The following is a 14,755-nucleotide window of genomic DNA, read 5'->3' as shown; positions in this document are numbered from 1 at the left end:
AGATTCCCAGGCCCTGCGCCACACCTACTGACGCAGAATCCCTATGTTCAAGTAATGGGTTGTCTAGAAGGGAAAAAAAACAATAAACTAATGAACTCACAGTTATAACAGTGTTAGAAGTGTGGTGAGGATGCTGCTGGAACCAAGAGGTGGTGCATCTAAATCAAAGTGGACTTGAGCTGAATTCTGAAGTTGGAGCAGAAATGCACTGCTAGATGAAGATCGGCGGTGGCACATGCATTTCACACAGACAGTCGTCTCTGTAAAATCTATAGGTGCTACGGCTTGAGGGAAGAGTGCCCATCACAAGATTTGAGATGGAGGCTGAGGGTCAGAATATGAAGAGTTTTGTGTTCTAAAATAAGGAGTGTAAGTCTTATCTTAAAAACTTATCTTAAAGACCTGGCAAAGAAAAGTCATGATCGTATTTAAATTTTAGAAGTATCTGGAGAATGGACTGACTGGAGTAGGCTGGGGTTAGGGGCAGATGAGAGGCAGGGAGACCAAGGGAAAGGCTATCGCAATATAGGAGGGGACAAGTGATGTGATCCCGACTGGAAAGTCACCCAAAGGAAGGATCTACCGCTTCTACGGTGACCATGTGAGGTCCGAGTAGGATGGAGAAGTCTAGGAATTTCTTACCCCCTTCTCCCCTCGCCCCAGGTTTCTGGCCTAGGACCCTGGGTGAATGCTGAGGTTATTAACCCAAACAGGGAAAAGAGGAGGAGGAGCAGACTTTCTGGGCAAAGATGGTGAATTCCATTCTGGACACGCTGACACTGCAGTGGGTCTCCAAGTGTGACTCTTCAGTCTAGCAGTACCTGGGAACGCATTAGAAATACACACTTTGGGAGGGGGGTGGAGCTCAGCTATGGGTCAATAAGCCCTCCAGGTGATTCTAATCACACTTCAGTCTGGAACCACTGTGACAGCCTAATCTCCAGCTCCAAAAAATAGTTAGCTTTGGGGAATGAATAGATGATAGATAGATAGATAGATAGATAGATAGATAGATAGATAGATAGATAGATAAGAAAAGAGTGGCAGGCTGAAGCCACAGGCTCCAAACTAAAACCCCTGCCTAAGGTCACATGGGAAGTTATAACCAGAGCTGGTTACCATTCCTCATACAGTCTTGTGTACCTACCTCTGCACTAGCTGGAAGTGTCTCTTAAGTGTTTCTCTTATTTCAGATAAAGGAAAGATAACAATTAATCTTACTTATTGTTTCTTAATATAACAAGGTTTTCTATAAACCCTGACTACAATTCATGATTAGAGTCCTTACATTCACAGAAATTTGTCAATAGTCATGAAGCCAAGTCAATCACCTCTGCTATCTGTGGCATGAAAGTCCCTCTTATTTCCCACATGCACATATTTTCTAATAACCCTTTTATAAAAAGATGGTAAACTGAACATGCATTATCTACTTGTACTGCCTCTCTTGTAGATGAAGGCATGAACCTATAAGATCAGAGAGAACAGGAGAGGAGACCAAGGAGAGTGGAGGAAAGAAGACTGGAAGCTGAAAAGCAGATGATGGGATGTAAATGCCTTAGTGGAACCAAGAAAACTGAATCCTGTTCAGGCAGCGGAGAGTGGTGAGAATTCCCAACTGATGGCACCAGGTTTCTCTAGATATAAGGGAGAAGTTGAACTAAAATAAGGAAAAGTGGTTGAAAATCTGTTTTCAGACACAGTTAAATCTCCAGATCTCATACTCTACAAAGTGGAATGACTGCCTCATTACCATCTTGGCAAAAGAATTATTCTCAGGAGAGAATAAAACAGGTCTCTGACTGGAGCACACCAGGAAGAGTTGAGGGTGGGGTATGACAATGGATGCCAGGGATTAAGTGAACAATTACATACTTGGGGGCTGAGACCCATTCCTCACTTCCAGCCCTCTCATTTAGCTTCCAGAATGTTGGCAGCTAGGCTTTCACCTTTCAGGCAGGAGATTAGTAGAACCTGCTCTGGGGACTCTGAATAGCCTAGGAAAAACCGACCTGAAGATATTGACAAGGGAGAGGGGAAGATAATGGCAAGGGATTCCTCAGGATCATGGCCTAATCAGATCACTTCACAGCTCAGAGCTGACCCCTAGCAACCTGCTCCCCACCTTGCTCAGAGCTTCCACTAAGTTTGTTTTTACTTTTTATTTTGAAATAATTTTAGACTTACAGAAAATAGTACCAAGGTAAACAAAAGTACAGAGAGTTCATATACATCCTTCAATCAGCTTACTCTAATGTTAACATTTTATGTAACCACGGTTTTATCATCAAAACTGGGAAATTAACATTAGTAGATTACTACTAATTAAAGTATGAATCTTATTTGAATTTCACTAGTGTTTCACTAATGCCATTTTCTGTTCCAGGATCCAATCCAGCATTCCGTAATGTAATTAGTTGTTAAGTCTTAGTCTTCTACAATCTTACAACAGTTTCTCAGTCTTTCCTTGTCCTTCATGAGCCCACTGAGCTTTTTAAACCCCCCACTCTTATATAGAAGCAAACAACAACATATTTCCAGATATCTGAGAAAGCCTCTTATATAAAAGATAAATACCAAATTAAAAAAAGAAAAAAACTCAGAGGGAACAGAATATACAGAGAAGAAAATTTCTAGAAAACTATTAATAATACACTAAAAAAAATATTGAAACCAAGAAATAAGAACAAAATGCTATTTTTAAAAACTTTCAGGGAACAAGACAGACACTTGGAGATTAAAAATATTACAGCAGAATTGAAAATCTCAATTGGAGAGGCAGATAATAAACATGAGGGATCCTCCCAGAAAGGAGAGCAAAATGACAAAGTCCAGAGGGGATGTGGGCATTAAAAGAACAAGCACACAAATGAGCATGATTTTAAAATGTGATATATGTAATGAAAGAGAAGTATACAAGGTCAGACAATTGAGTTCGCAAACTCATCCTAGAAAAAGTGCTACATACCTCACTGCTGAATATCACTGTGGTCACCTTTGAAATACTCCCCTTGGGAAGCTGTGCACTGACGCCAGTGCCTAGTCTACCCTTCAAAGCAATTTTGGAACTCTTTCTGGAATGGCCCTCAGAGCTGTCATCGTATTACCCTTCATGTCCTGAATGTCATCAAAATGTCTTCCTTTCAATATTTCCTTTATCTTTGGGTAAAGAAAGAAGTCATTGGGGGCCGGATCAGGTGAGTAGGGAGGGTGTTCCAATACAGTTATTTGTTTGCTGGCTAAAAACTCTCTCACAGACAGTGCCATGTGAGCTGGTGCATTGTCGTGATGCAAGAGCCATGAATTGTTGGTGAAAAGTTCAGGTCGTCTAACTTTTTCACGCAGCCTTTTCAGCACTTCCAAATAGTAAACTTGGTTAACTGTTTGTCCAGTTGATACAGATTCATAATAAATAATCCTTCTGATATAAAAAAAAAAAGGTTAGCAACATTGTTGCAATAAGTTCGTGAACTTAATTGTCACACCTTATAGACCACAATGAGAGAATACAGTGGGGGTAAAGTGTGTGAGCAGTAGAGGGATTTCATCAGGAAATCCCTCTGATGAAGCTCAGACCTCAAGAACAAGCAAAAACCAGCCAAATGAAGACATGGGGACCACTAGTTCAAGCATGAGGGAAGGCCTTGGGGAATGAAAGCACCTGGAAAGCAGGCCAGTAGATAGGAATGGCGGGACTACAGAGTTGGGGGTGATAAGCCAAGGCCAGGGGACCTGGGAGGTCAGGATTTTCATGGTAGTGCAATGGGAAGCCAAGACAGGTTTTAAGGGGGACTGAAATGACCCAGTGTGTCTTTAAAAAGGCCACTTGACTGCAGTGTGGAGATGAATTGGAGGAAGTAGTTTAATGACTGTATAAGAGACCCTCTCATCTTATGGATGTATCAGAACTTGCTTCACCATTCCTATCGTCTATTGGACATTTAGGGTGTTTCCAATCCTTGCATCATAACATAAGCAACACTGTAACAGACATCTTGAAACTAAATCTTTGCCAGCATGTCTGGTTCTTTTCTGAATATAGACTTCTAGATAAAGAATTAAATAATTAACTTAAACGGTAGGACATTTTCTGGCTATTTTTTAAAAAAATAAGGATTTTGATCATTAGATATGAAAAATATACTTCACAAAATGGATCTCCCCACCTATTCAGTTAAATGATACCAACAGGAGATTACCTAATTTAAAAAGATGAAAAACTTCTATTTGTATATAAAATGATCCCATTTATCTGTTTTCTAAAATGGGTAAGCACTTGAGTTATCAAAATCAGCACAGTCCAACTTCTTGGCTGGCTTGAGCCACATCTGAAATAACCAGCACGCTGGCAGGCACGCTGTGCTTCTGAATCAAATGACTGCACATTTGGGACACCCTAAAATCATATCAACGTAACGTAATCTCCCACGGATATATCTATTTGTGGTTTAACCTTTTATTAGCACATTGTTTTTTGTTATAAATATATTCACAAATCTGAAGAAAAAGGCTCTGTCAGACAGTGTTTCCCCGTGAGGTGCGTGCTTGTGGTCAGTTTCTGCCAAGCAGAGCTCGTGTTCTGCTCTCTCCATTCTCCCTCCTCATCTCTCACGGGTGGCCTCTTATACACACAAATCTGCCTCTTTTGTTCCTCATCTCCAGTGACTGGCACCACCACACACAAGCTCCTTCGTATCTTTATCTACTTCTTCCCACTCACATTCTGTCTGTGTATACACACCTCCTCACCTTCAAGTTCTTACATACTTATTTTCTTTTCAGCTGCTGTGATCCTTCCCCTCAGTCTCTCCCACACTTGTTTGCTCCCACTTTCATCTTCCCTCCGAGTCCTTGGCCTTCTCACCTCTCCTCTCACACAATCCAACAACTGCCACCCTGGGTCCTAGTTCTGCAAAGGGCTGTTGGTCAGGAAATCTGTCAAGGTGGCTGAGGGGATAATTGGGGAGAGGGTGGGGGTGCAGATGCATGGATGCTGGGCATGAGGAGACCAGGTGGCCAGCCAGGGTTTCCCAGGCCTCTGTGGCAGGAGGGGGTGGGCCTGAACTAAACGATGGGGCCCCCAAAGCAGGGGACAGAGGCCGAGTCCTGCTGCTCGACAGCCGAGAGCCGAGCGCACACAGAAACGCTCTGTGGCCTGGAGGGGGTCTGAGAGCTGCCAGGTGGACATACTGACCTAGACAATCAATTAAGGCATGTTCAAGGTCTGCTGAACAGAACAGTCTTTAAAACTACGCTAAATGCCCTGTTAAGAGTTGCTGATTTTTCTCCCCCTAAAATTTCCAGATTTACAGTCCCAGTGAGAACTACAAGACACATCAGACAAGGGTACTGAAAAATCTGACACACACTGAACATTGGAGTTAATGAACTTTGGAAACAAACCAGGTATTTGGTGAACACCGAGGGATCTAGTAGGTATGCTTGATGAGAATTTGTACTGGGAAGGAATTTAAGATCAAGGTCAGGAATGATTAATATGCATGCAGGAAGTCATCAACATGTGAGCATAAGCAATATGAGTCTCATTAAATCTTCAATCGCTTCCTATTGCCTGAAGGAACTGGTGGTCATCTAATGATTAAAGCAACAACATTAAAGTAGAAAACAGTATTAGAAAATTAATCTGACCCTTACAATAGAAGCTGGGACAAGTACTAATCCACCTAAGTTGACTTTACAAGACTCTCCTGTGCAGCTGTGATTTTTCTTGAACTGCACTGTCTCCTCGTTCCCTGAATTAGACGGCTTTGCTCAAAAGTGACTGGTGAGACGTTCGAGGGCTTTCGTTTTTTTCAATCTAGGACATTGATCATCTTTCCCACGCTTCCCAATGGCCCATCACACTGCTCTCTGGCTGTTTGCGGCATCTCCCCTTCCTCACCACATCACCAGAGAGCAGCAGCTCCCTGACGCCCAGCCTTCTCCCGCGTGTCGCTCACTCACTTTGCTGATCACAGCGCCCCTGCGCTCGGGCAGCAGTGCCCTGAACAGCTGCTATTCAGAGCACAACGTAGGGGAGAAATGACCAAAGACAACAGGGAGGAGCTGTCTTTGGAAACAGCAATTCTTAGAGGGGCTGCTTCTCAGCAGCATCGCCAGCTGGCAGAGAGTGTGGCGAGGGTGTTCTTTTCATCCCTGACCTATTCCTGTTTGATCTCATAGGAAAATCAGAACCTCACTGATGACAGACACAGGATATGTGATGCCCCAAATTCAGAATTATCACAATGCTGAACAGAAAAACAAAAGTGTGATATATAGACTCAAAATGTGAGAGGTAAAAGGATTTCAAAAGTTAATTTTCCTAAGTTAATATTCCAGTCATTAATAAGCTGTCTCTTATGGATGTGGTAGAATTTTTTAAAAATTATAGTCCTATTACTAGTAGCCCTCCCTAGGAGGACAATAATTTTAGAATGCCTACTCTTTCTACCTGTGGTTAGACCGTGGGTAACTTTTACTTTCTTCTTTATAGACTTCTACAATATCTTCATGGTACCGCTGTGAATACTCATAGTTATTAAGGGCTGCTTTTGTGTCACGCACGGTGCTGAGAGCTGCTGGGGTAGCCAAGCCTCCACGACGGTCCCCAGTGACCCAGCCTCCTCGTAGCCACACTCTGCTGATCTGTGTGATCAATAGTAGCACATGGCAGGAGTGAGGGGAAGTCACTTCTGAGATTAGGTTAAAAAAGACTGGTTTCTGTCATAGGCACTCTGGTTCTCTCTCGCTCAGATCACCAGTTCTGGAAGAAGCAGGCTGCCATGCTGTGGGCAGTCCTATGGAGAGACACAGGTGTCCAGAAAGTGAAGTGTCCACAAGGAACTGAGGCCTGCCAAGAGCCGTGGGAGTGAGCTTGGAAGAGGGTCCTCCAGCCTGTCAAGTCGTGGGATGACTGCAGCTCCAGCCAACAGCTTAACTGCAACCTCATACGAGACCCTGAGCCAGAAGCACCCTGCTAAGCCATGTCCAGATTCCTGGCCCTCAGAAACTGGGACATATTAAGTGTCTGCAGTCGGGGTAATTTGTTACACAGCGATGGGTAACTAATACAGCTACACAGGCATTCTTTCTTTAATCCTTGTAATAGCCAGTAAAGTAGGTTTGTTTCATCCCCAATTTAAAAGTGAAGAAGTTAAAGCTTGAGTAGGTTAACTAACATGTCGAAGGTTCTACAACTAAAAAGCAGCAGTGTCAGGATTCAAACCCAATGCAGTCTGACGAGAACCCACAATCTTAGCCACTGCTATACAGCCTTCCTCATATTACTGGCATAATCAGAAAATATATTTGTAAAGTATTTTCATTTCTAGAAAAAGAAATCCCACTCTTCCTTCACTCCTGTCTCAGAGGTAGAGACAGTCTGCCCACTTCCAAGGGGGGATTTTCCCCCTTCTCTGCCTCCCATTCCTTTCCACCTCTTTCAGGTCTGTTCTTTCTCCCAGACCCCCTGATCTCCAGGATTTGCAGCAGTCCTTATTCCTTACCAGTTTCCTTCCTTCCCTCTACTTGTAAATATAACCAGGGCCTCTATTTAAAAACAAATAAAACGTATGTCCACACAAAACTTGTACACAAATGCCCCTCGCAACATTATTCATAAAAGCCAGAAAGTGGAAGTACCCCAATATCGAACAACTGGTGAATGGAGAAACAAAATGTGATGCATCCATACAGTGAAATCTTATTTGGCAATAAAAAGGGATGAAGTACTGATATATCCTACAACGTGGATGAACCTTGAAAACACCGTGCCAAGTGAAAGAAGCCAGCCACAAAAGGCCAAACTGTGTGATTCCCTTTACTTGAAATGTCCAGAATAGGAAATCTACAGAGACAGAAAGTAGATGAGTAGTTACCGAGGGCTGGTGGGGATGGGAGGGACTGGGCAGTGCTGCTAATGGGTAAGAGGTTTATTTTGGGGGTGATGCAATGCAAAATCGATTGTGGTGATGACTGCACAACTCTGTGAATATACTAAATACCACTGAATTGTATGTACACTTTACATAGGTGAATTCTATGGTCTATGCATTACATCTTGATAAAGTTGTTATTAAAAAGGAACCGAACACCTGCACACTTCTCTGCAGCCACCACCACTATCACTTTTCATCCCTTCCTTCTACAGCTGAAATTTTGGTCTAAGTCATTAGGATTTCCTAATTACTGAGTCATCCCGAAACTTCCTCCTGAACCTCTTTTCCTGACTAGGCTATTCGTGTCTGCCAACTCCTTTTCTTCTGCTTTGGCAGCAACTCTCCTTCTTTAGGTCCCCTTTCCAACCACCAGGTCCTGACTATTTCTTCTCTGTATCATTTCTTCTTGAATCCATCTCTCCCGTTCCATCCTGCAGTCATTGCAGCAGTTTAGGCCCCTACCACTCTGTTTCTGCCACTACCTCCTAACTGATGACAGTGGCTTTCCCTCTCTAGTACACCTAGAACACCGCCAGCAGCAGATTAAAATGGAGACACCATTTCACTTTTTTGTCAAAAACCTTCAATGGTCTCTGCTGCCTATAACAGAAACCCTAAGGTGGTCTTCGAGGTTCTCCAGCACCTGGCCCTAACCTGTGTTAGCAGCTTTCATCTCCTGGAACCCCCCGACACAAACTCTCACCTCCAGCCAAACGCACCATTCCAGAACCCTCTGAACATGTCTTGACTTTTCCTGGATCCACATGGTGCTCCCACCCTTGCCCTGCCGCATCCCCATAGGAATGCCCCTCGCCCTCTGCCAGCCTCTCTGCAGACCACCTTCCTCCTCCTTCAAGGCCGAAGTCAACTCTCATTTCTTGTGTGATCCATGACTCCAGCTCAAATGATCCTCCCTTCCTCTTATTCCCAGAGCACTGTTATACTGTTTTGCATTGTTATACCGTGTTTCCCTGAAAATAAGACGGGGTCTTATATTAATTTTTGCTCCAAAAGACGCATTAGGGCTTATGTTCAGGGGATGTCATCCTGAAAAATCGTGCCAGGGCTTATTTTCCGGTTAGGTCTTATTTTCAGGGAAAGACGGTATGTATTAGGCTTCTTTCTCCAATTGAACTAAAAACTATATAATTCAGTTCAGAAGTCATCTCCATCATGAAACTGCAGACTACTACCCCCAAAATTTCCAGTTCTTTCTTCATTCCTACTATACCTGTTCTTTGACCTTGCTGGGAATTCTCATCTTAGGACAACTCCTTTTTTAACACCAAACTATCAGCCTCTTCTCCTTTTACTTCTATATTCTAGATTATTCATTGTAATAGTAATGAACCCAGCCACAAGCAATACAGACAAGATCCATGTCCTTAGGAAACTTCTCGCCTAGGCTCGACTTCAGAATTCATTAATTTAATCCCGTTGCCAAACCCCACTTCTGTTACTCCCAGGTCTTTCCAGTGCATCCATCTGGAAAATTCCAATCAATCCACCTATCTGTCCTCATTCTTTTACACACACAAGATGATGCCCATTTGAAGAAAATCCCACAGTGGCAATAAATGGGGCCACTACAAACACACTCTCTCTAAGTTCACTTGCATCTCAACAGTGTGGGGCAATCCCATTATTCCTTATCATTTTTCTCTCCTATTTCCCAATCCCCTACCGTGTTTTATCTCTAATCTCTGAAAAAATGTACAGAAAGAAATAGAAGTCATTGAGGGACAAGGAGCTTCTTTAATTTTCTGTCCTTTCTCACCTGAAAAACTATCTGCATGTACATCTATCACTTCCTCCAACCCTAAAGGAGAATGAATCTGGTATCTTCACCCCTTCTCACACACATGCCTCAGCTGTCCCATTTAGGTGGCCCCAAATCCTGTCCTTCTACTGTCAAAAGTAGCTATCTCCAACCTGCCCTCTGGCTACGTCCTAGCTGTCACCCTGGTTGCCTGCCATATTACACGGCAGAGCTCCCAGAAAGCAGACACAGCTCTCACTTTTCTCTCTGCCCTTGGACAAGGGGCCCTCTCTGCTCTAGACTCCTCGTCCGACCAGGCCCTCCTCGCACAGGAGGACTCAGCCCAGCCTTCTCTTCCTCTGTGAGGGTGAAGACTCCTCAGTCTCTACTGGATGGTCCCATTGCACTGGTTGCTCATCTCTGTCTGTCTCTACCTTACTCTGTTGCAATAATTGATTCATATGTCTGATTCCCCTAAAGGACTATGGAGGACAAAAGCTGTGTATTCCAAGCCCAGTCCGGTATTAATGGCACATCCCCCATCATCTAGGTTCCTTTTGTGTTTCTGTAACACTCAGGTCAAATCTCTTCTCTCTCCCCATTAATTTGTGCACTGTTGCTTTGTGAGCAGAGAATGCAGTTCATACAATTTTTCTTTCTAGAACTAACTGAGGTTTTTAGCGGCATAACTTACTAAGTTTTATCCTATTTCATGTATACTTGTAAAAAAAAAACTTTAATACAAGGTATCAAACTTAAGATTTACAACATTCTGACCTTCGGTGACCTTATTATGTCTATTTAAATTGCCAAATTAGAAGCATGCTAAAGTTTCCCACTATGATTGTGGTTTTACACATTTTCCCCTTTTATTCCTAACAACTCTTGCTTTATGTATTCTAACATGTTATTGGATTTATAATGATACTTTCTTAATAACTTTATTGTATCACCATAAACTAACCACTTTTCATTCATTTACACAAATAATCTTTATTGAATGTTTATTATTGCCAGGCACTGTTCTGGGTGCTTGGGATACATCAGGGAGCAAAACGAACAAAAATCGTCCTTGTGGAGCTTTCATTCTAGTGGACAGATGGGCAACAGACAATAAACCTGACAGATAACTATCCAATGTGTTAGAAAGTGTTGAGGGCTAGGAGTAGGGCCTTATAGGACATTATAAGGACTTTGGCTTTTACTCTGAATGAAATCGGTTTTCAGCAAAACAAGGACATGATCTCACTTACATTTTTAAAAGATCTGTCTGGCTGCTATGTTGAGAACCGAGTACGCGAGGGCAAGTGTAGAAGCAAAAAGACCCGTAGTGGGTCACTGTAGTAATCCAGGTAAGATAGGAGAGTGGCTCAACTCAGGTTGGTGACAGTGGGGGTGACAAAAATGTCTGCACTCTGAGTGTATCTTTAAAGGTAAGTTCAATAGGATTTCTTGACAGATTGAATACAGAGTGAGAGAAAGAAAGGAATTGGGCTTGATTGGAAGGTTTATGGTCTGAGAAACTGACTGGACAAAATTATCGTCAACTAAAGTAGGGAAGTGTTCGGAGTAGAGCAAATTTTAGGGAAGAGATTAGAAGTGCAGTTTTGGACACGTTGATTTTGAGATGTTTATTAGACAGCCAAGTGGAAATGTTCAGTAGGTTGCTGGATGAATGAGTCTGGAATTTAGGAGAAAGGTCTTGGCTGGGGGCATTAGCGTGGGAGTCAACAGCTTCATGACTGGTGTTTAGAGCCATGGACTGATGAGGTCATTAAGGGGCAGAGTGAGTGTAGAGAGAGAAAAGGCCCATAAACCTTTTCGTTATATTTGATGGGTGTTGCCCTAAATCTTTACTATTCTGTCTAATATTAATATTGCTACTCTGCTTTTCTCCATGGATATTTTTCTATTAACAAATTTGACCTTGGGTTAACTTTCTACCTCAGGTCTCCCGGAAACCTGGTAAAGGTGGAATGTCAGCCATGATACTAACATTATTTATGATAAAAATGATTCGACTGATAAAACTTCATCTAGATTATGAATAAATATAAATACCTGGTAAGAAGCCATACTTTGTTGCGTGAGGCAACTCCAGGTTTTGCGGGACACATGTTGTTGTTGCCTACATGTGTCCCTTACAAGTGGTTCTTTAGGTTTTCCACTGAAAAGTAGGTATCATATACTGGTGCAGTTACTACTGCTGTGTAACAAGTTATCTTAAGAGTGTAACAAAAAACACAAAAAAACTAATCATTTCATTATGTTCATAGATTATTTGGGTCAGGAGTTTGGAAATGAATGTGTGAGGCTACGGACCTTTGAGGCCCTTAGACAAGAAGACGCAAAGGCTGGGGCTCACTGGATGGCCGAGGGCTGGAATCATCCGAAGGCTCACGCTCACATGTCTGGTGCCTGCAGTGGGATGCCTCACAGGCTCGGTCTCCTGACCAGCCCACCTTCCAGTAGCCTCTCCAGGTGGCTTGGCTCCCACACAGCATGGCAGCTCAGGCTCCGAGCACGCCTGCTCCAGTGAACAAGGCAGAACCTGCACCCCTTTTATGACAGCCTTGAAGGTCACACAGTATCACCTTCTCCATTCTCTTTTGGTTGAAGCAGTTACAAGACAGTCAAGAAGAGGGAATATAGACCCTACCTCTCAATGGGAGGAATATCAGAGAATTTTGCTATTCTTAGGGAGATGCTATTTTTCTTCAAATCACATTTTACTTCAAGAAATCAATAAAAGCCATATATATGTTCCTTCAGGAAAGTGCTCATATATCCCTCTCCTGGGTAGCTACGCAAAAAATCTGAAAACATTTATCCGTAAAGATATATGTACTTCGATGTTCATTGCAGCTTTACTTACAGTGGCCAAGCTATGGAAACAACCAAAGTGTCCTTTGATAGATGAATGGATAAAGAAGATGTGGTATATATACACAATGGAATACTATTCTGTCATAAGAAAAGATGAAATAGTGCCATTTGCGACAACATGGATGGATCTTGAGATTATTATGCTAAGAGCGAAATAAGGCACACAGAAAAAGTCAAGAACCATATGATTTCACTGATACCGTATTTCCCCGAAAATAAGACCTAGCCAGACAATCAGCTCTAACACATCTTTTGGAGCAAAAATTAATATAAGACCCTGTCTTATTTTACTGTAAGACCAGGTATAATACAATATAATATATCATATCATATCATATCATATCATATCATATCATATCATATCATATCATATCATATCATATCATAATAAAATATAATACCAGGTCTTATATAGTATAAGACTGGGTGTTATATTAATTTTTGCTCCAAAAGACGCATTAGAACTGATTGTCCGGTTAGGTCTTATGTTCGGGGAAACATGGTATGTGGGATATAAAACTGAAAGCAACAAATGAACAAGCCAAACAAAGAAACAAAAACTCATAGACACACAGACAATAGTTTAGTGGTTACCAGAGGGTAAAGGGGAAGGGATGGTAGATAAGGGTAAAGGGAGTCAAATATATGGTGATGGAAGGAGAACTGATTCTGGGTGGTGAACACATAACACGATTATATAGGTGATGTAGTACAGAACTGTACACTTGAAACCTATGTAATTTTACTAATCATCGTCACGCCAATAAATTTTAATTAAAAAAATAAGAAAATGTGCTCATATAGACAAAATTTTGCATATATTTGAGGAGTTCATTCCCTTCCTTCCCATTGAATTCAAGAAACAGCCTTAGCATGTCACCATTCATTGACACATTCCATCAAGAGGGACTCTGTCCCCTCCACTGAAGCTGGGCTGCCTTCAACCAGTGAACAACTGCTAAAAGGAAAGGGACATTACTTATGGTATGTACTTTCACAAATTCTCTCATTTAATTTTCATTTGACTTAGATAATTTTATACCTTCTCCCCTTTTTTAACAGATGAAGAAAGTAAAAATTCAGAAAGATTAAGTTATTTTTAATAGACTTAATTTTTAGGTTCATAGCAAAGTTGAGTGGAAAATGAAGTTACTTTAATTCATGTGATAATAAGTTGTAGAGACAGGATCCAAAATCAGATCTTTATCCAGTTGCCTTTTCATCTTATATACACTCACCCTTGGGATATAAAGAAGCATATTTATTCTTAGCACAATATCTGACATCTCACTGGATACAAAACTGAGCCTCTTGCCCTGATGGAAATGACTAATACTATGAGACTCAACTTACAAGTTCTGGAAGATGTTTAATCCTTTCTTACCCTATAATCTTCTACTCTAACATTAAGTTATAGTAAGTATTCCCTAAATTCATTTTTTAAAATGCTACTTCTGTCAGTAGGTTTTGCTATTCTATCTTGAATCTTGCAATTCTGCCTTAGGATTATACCCCACTACTGCATAATTCTTTCATATGCTTTCAAAAAAATTAAAGAAGTAGATACAAAATTAAAAATAAACCATATGATTCAAAACAACAACTCACTGGTCACTTTTGGAGGATAGATCTGTTATAGTAGTCCACCCTTATCAGTGAAGGATATGTTCTAAGACCCCCACTCCTTAGTACCAAACCCTACATATACTATGTTTTTTCCTACACATACATACGTATGATAAAGTGTAATTTATAAATTACCGTGTTTCCCCGAAAATAAGACCTAGCCAGACCATCAGCTCTAATGCGTCTTTTGTAGCAAAAATTAATATAAAACCCGGTCTTGGTGGGGGGTGGGGGATGAGGGTAAAGGAGATCAAATATATGGTGATGGAAGGAGAACTGAGTCTGGGTGGTGAACACACAATGGGATTTATAGATGATGTAATACAGAATTGTATACCTGAAATCTATGTAATTTTACTAACAATTGTCACCCCAATAAATTAAAAAAAAAAAAAAAGACCCGGTCTTATTTTACTATAATATAAGACCAGGTTTTATATAATATAAGACCGAGTCTTTAATATAATATAATATCGGGTCTTATATTAATTTTTGCTCCAAAAGATGCATTAGAGCTGACGGTCTGGCTAGGTCTCATTTTTGG

General features: G+C 41.5%; 1 protein-coding gene and 1 long non-coding RNA gene across 5 annotated transcripts in view; one reads left to right on the top strand and one right to left on the bottom strand.

Annotated features, from left to right (window-relative positions):
* The window catches only part of LOC141572702 (uncharacterized), a 73,817-nt gene extending 61,011 nt beyond the window's left edge, over positions 1–12,806 (top strand). The window contains exons 2-3 of the long non-coding RNA XR_012498084.1: positions 1,454–1,604; positions 5,305–12,806. This is a non-coding gene — a long non-coding RNA (uncharacterized LOC141572702). The remainder of the gene's footprint in view (positions 1–1,453; positions 1,605–5,304) is intronic.
* The window catches only part of METAP1D (methionyl aminopeptidase type 1D, mitochondrial), a 69,408-nt gene that overhangs the window by 48,196 nt on the left and 6,457 nt on the right, over positions 1–14,755 (bottom strand). Inside the window, exon 1 of one of the 4 annotated variants that reach the window (XM_074338051.1) lies at positions 101–252. The exons of the other annotated variants lie outside the window; for them this stretch is intronic. The gene's annotated coding sequence lies outside the window, so the exon portion shown is untranslated. Of the gene's footprint in view, positions 1–100; positions 253–14,755 lie in introns of those variants that run through there. 4 annotated transcript variants of the gene reach the window in all.

Source organism: Rhinolophus sinicus, linkage group LG01, assembly GCF_036562045.2.
Source record: "Rhinolophus sinicus isolate RSC01 linkage group LG01, ASM3656204v1, whole genome shotgun sequence".
NCBI classification, from domain to species: domain Eukaryota; kingdom Metazoa; phylum Chordata; class Mammalia; order Chiroptera; family Rhinolophidae; genus Rhinolophus; species Rhinolophus sinicus.
Note: the sequence above shows the minus strand (reverse complement) of the source record. Positions and strands in the feature narration are given on the sequence as shown.